Below are 4,721 nucleotides of genomic sequence, written 5' to 3'. Positions count from 1 at the left end.
AACCAGGCGAAGCCAGCCTTACGCTGCACGTTTAACTCGCTGCAGGAGCAATGGGACGTGCCACGGTACCTGCTGCACGGAGGCCAGCCTGCATTACAGAGCAGGACACACGATGGTCCTGTGAACTCCTCACGGAAGACTAGGCCTAAGGTCTGGCGAAAGAGGCAGTTTGGTCAACTAAAATTGATTGTCTCGTTTCAGAAATACCTGCCTGCCAGCTGAACTGCTCCAGACAACTACACTGTTTTGCCCACATTACTCAGACATTTTCTAACACTGGAATAGCTTCCTGATTAACGCTGGTGCTGATGCTCCGATTAGCGAGGAAGGATGGAGTGCACGAATAAAGAATGAGTTCCTTTCCTTGGCCTTTCCAGGTTTGGAGTTCTGCCGTCCAGAGGTCAACACAGAGAGGTATTTTATTCCTCCACCTCTCACCCCTCTTGAAGAATACGCAATCCCTTTTTCCCTAGAACAGAGCGGCACCAAGTGTTCCCATTCTTTTCTTTTTTGGGGGGTTTGTTTATGATGACGGAAATGTCAGCAGGACAGCATACCTTCTTCAGCTCCTAACAAATCACAGAGCACTCAACAGCCTGTGCAGGCCAAGCGTAACCGACAGCCTACAACAACGTGCACCAGGACGGGGGGGAAAAAAAGGTGTTTGCCTGCGCACGGCAGGGGCAGCAATACCAACCTGAGTACTGCTGAAGCTAAAAAATTATTCAGTTTGCAGTGCTTGTGCATTCAATGCACATGTAGGCAAGCACTTTAAGGAGAAACTGAGCCTTAAAAATTTGGGGACAAGGACAGAGAGAGGCAGACAGAGCCAGAGAGGCAGACAGAGAGAACAGGGGCAGCATTGCATGACATGAAAACTTACGCCTAGATTTCACACACAGGATCAAATCTCAAATGGAGGATGGGACCTTACCGAGTGACTATTTCCTGCTGCTGACAGGTACCTTGGGATTTTCATTCCCTGGGAAATGTTTGTTCTATTCATGTTTGTCTTTGGGGGGGGGAGAAGGGGGAGGAATGGGAAAAGAAGACGTAATATTTCACTTCTCTTGCAGCTCTTCCCTCCCTGTAAGACCCAACGTTGTCTTCAGAACCGCTGCTTATGAAAGCAAAATGCTCAGTGGGGACCACAGCTGCATCTCAAAACACATCAGGAAAGAGAATAAGTAGGTGGTCGGTCCTGTCACAGGATCTTCTTGCTATGACCAGTAACTAGAAAAGACGGGACCTAGCAAATGACAAAAATGAAAAGGAACATGCTGGATAAAAACAAACACATGTAGGGGCTAATCTCCTGCCAATGAGATGAGGTGGAAAAGAAAACGTTCTGAATACAGTAGGACTTTGGTTTTGTTATGAGTTATTTGCTTCCGGCATTGGAACTGGCAAATTCAGGAGAGGCACCTTGAGCCAGCTTTCTGCAGCAGGAGAGAAGAGATGAATTCTCTACTCACTGACTTCTCAAAATAGGATTTACATGAGCTGTGACAAAGATACTTATAAGTATTTTACTATTAAAACAATTAATTTTGTAAGAAATTAAGACTATCAGAGAAGTGAGAAGTTTCTATGAATGGCTTTTATAGTGGATGGGGTAAAAATGAGGGGTTCAAAAGCACTGTGAAAAATAGAAATTTATCTTCATATTTACTATGGCAAGAAATTCGGTAGGAAAGAATGAAGACATAAAGATGAGGATTTCTGTGATCCTCGGGGAGAATTAAGAAAGGGAAGAAAAACATGATTTCAGCTTTGCATTTGAAACAACTTAAAGCATATTTTTTTCAGACTCTTCATGAGGAGAAACATAATTACACTGGCTCCAGCTGAGTAGCAATAACACTGGAAAAAAAATCAAAAAGGCAAACCAAGGAGGTGAAGAAATTGTGTCAATGACAGTGATGGAGTTTCTTTGATTTGCTCAGAAAAACAAAAAAAACCCAGGCTTGAACCTGTCCCACTTGTTTTCCCGTAGATTTTAAGTGCAATCACCTGAAATGTGCATGGTAAGTAAAAGCACCTGTCAGTTCATGCTACATCCTCATTACAGGCAAGCTTAAGGCATTCTGAATTTTTCAGCCGTTGCATGTTCATTTAATCAGCGAAACAAAAACTAAATAAAAATATTATCAATAAAACCTTCATGTTATATTCCACGCTGCTTGTGACTGCAGAATTGACGTTAGCCACTTTCAGTATAAAATTAGGCCTGGTGTACCTTTGACCTGGTGTACCTTTGTAGCCGCTTTCAGTATAAAATTAGGCCTGGTGTACCTTTGTAGAGTGCTGAGCACACAATTCTCTCATTCGCACTGCTATAACATAATATAAATATCAAACAATGATTGAAAAGAGACAAAGGACAGAGTCAAAAAATGTGCAGCTAGTAATAAATTGTATGCATTTTGAAGATGAGAAAAAAAACAATGACAAACATTTCCAGGAACATGAAACACTTTGGCAGCTGTAATACATTAGCATAACCAAGTGGTTGACTTCAAATACAGTTTTTCTCTGGTTTGAAAATGTCGTTGAATTCATGTCTGCTAAATACAGTTAGCAGGCTTCCTAATCAATTGAAATACCCTCTGATGCACCACCCTTTGTCTCCCCTTTGAAGCGTAACTATACATCTTTCACAGAGCTTCTAAGTAAGTTTTTAATTTGTGTAAAATGGGTAAGACAAAAATACAGAGCTATAATATATTACACCGCTTCTTTTAGGATGCTGTTAGAAGCAAGTTATTCAATGCTTATCAAAAGGTGATTTAATTAAATTATAATGAGCAGATATAGACACTTGATACTCACCTTAACAGGTTTTATTGACCTGGTAAGTAGAAAGTAATGTTCATCTAATAGGAAGTTGGTGTGTGTATGGTTACACATGTTCCAGGCATTTTCAGTTAGTATCTAGCAATCTTCCTATTTTAGCCTCACTTGCAAAACAGCAAGTTTGTTCTTTTAAAAAGAATATTCTGAAAGGGAAAAATTCTTCTAAACGGTTGCAACAAACGAGGGTATTTTTATTTGTGTATTCAGTCTGCCTGGCTAAGGTTATCTCAGATCTCAGTAACAGACTTTATAGGAAAAAGATTACTGCGTGTGTAACTCTACTCAAGCAAACACCAGACAACATTCCTCGTGTATGAAAATAATATACCTTTAATTTATTTACAAGGCTGACAAACTGGATGAAGCGGCTGTACTTCAGACGCACTGCAAGAGCTTTCCTTATGAACTATGTTGCTATTCATATGTCTGTATTTTCTTTCTATCAGTTATAAAACATACAACCAAAAAAGAATCAGGAAAGGACTGTGGAGTGAGATAAAAGGAACGTACACAGTTATTAGAAGTTAAGAGGAAAAAACAATGAGGATCTTTCTATACCCAGTTTTGAAAATGTCATTTTAAAAGGTGAAGATCATTTTTTCACTACTTAGTAATATGAAGGGGCTGATTTTTTTGACCTGTCAAGAGAGGGTGATTCAAAATATTGCAAAATGTTAACATCTACAGTAAAAGCCGGTATGTCTCAAATTTGCACGCTAGCTAGTAACGTCTGTCAATTGTACAGAAGTTTAATACATATTGAGTTCTTTAGGGAGCTTTAACATCGCTTAGCCGTAAAACACATTTGACATTAAGATAAGTAAATGTAAACTATAGAGAAAACCTGCACTTCACATTTGTTACCTTCTGGTCAGCAATTTGCAACACCAAATTAAGAGGCTGTTACTGTTTTCTATCATCATTTTATATCTCCCATAAAAGTGCATGTAAAAAAGTTCACAGAGCTGCTAGGTAGCATACAATTACAAAAAAAAGTCTGTGTTTCTGATACATTCAAGTTGCTAAATTTATGCACTAAAATGAAAGATAAGATGCAGACGTGGTATCAGTTCTTTATCTTTGGTAACATCTTTTCATTTGATTATAGCCATATTTGCTCTGATATCCATTTTGTGCATGGTCTGCTATTATTTAAGCCAACAGGAAGCATTTAAATGGATTTAAACAGTATCAGCGTATTATTTAGTACATTCATGACTTTCTTCGTACATTCTTTGAGAATGTTGCTAGAATATGGGGAAAATGAGCAAATGCTACTATCTGTTATAATCTACTCCTGCTTTAACATAACACACTTCTGCTAATACTTGTCATTAGGAAAAAATGTTTTGCTTTTTTGGTTTTTTTAAAAGGAGGGATCAATATGATTCTAAGAACAATAAATTCTAAAAATCCGAAGTAAAAATATCAACTATTTTGTACTTTCTTACAAATGCTAAAGTAGAAAGTTACACTGGAGCTGACTTAAAATTTGATACTATGAGCCATCTAAGTAAACAACAAAAAAAGGACCACAGAGAACATCAACAATTGCTCCAAGGCTTTCCAGAGACGGTGTTAAGCAATCACTGTCTTTACTGACCTAAAAATGAAGGCCTGACTCTCTCTCACCATATACATCAGTATAAAAAGAAGAGGAAAACTAATTTTTAAGCAGCACTCTCCAGTGAATAAATCATACAGCAAAGTCACACTGGCTTCCTGGTGGTCTTGGTTATGCGCAAACATATTAAGGATGCAAACTTGATCACGTGAACCTAAGTTATGCTGTTATGCCTCCACATACCTATTAATTGCACTAAATCAATTTGGATAAAGGAAGGAGTTCACATATCCCTAGACCT

The sequence above is a fragment of the Apteryx mantelli genome, unplaced genomic scaffold (genome assembly GCF_036417845.1).
Source record: "Apteryx mantelli isolate bAptMan1 unplaced genomic scaffold, bAptMan1.hap1 HAP1_SCAFFOLD_91, whole genome shotgun sequence".
Classification (NCBI taxonomy): Eukaryota; Metazoa; Chordata; class Aves; order Apterygiformes; family Apterygidae; genus Apteryx; species Apteryx mantelli.
This window is presented reverse-complemented; position numbering follows the sequence as displayed.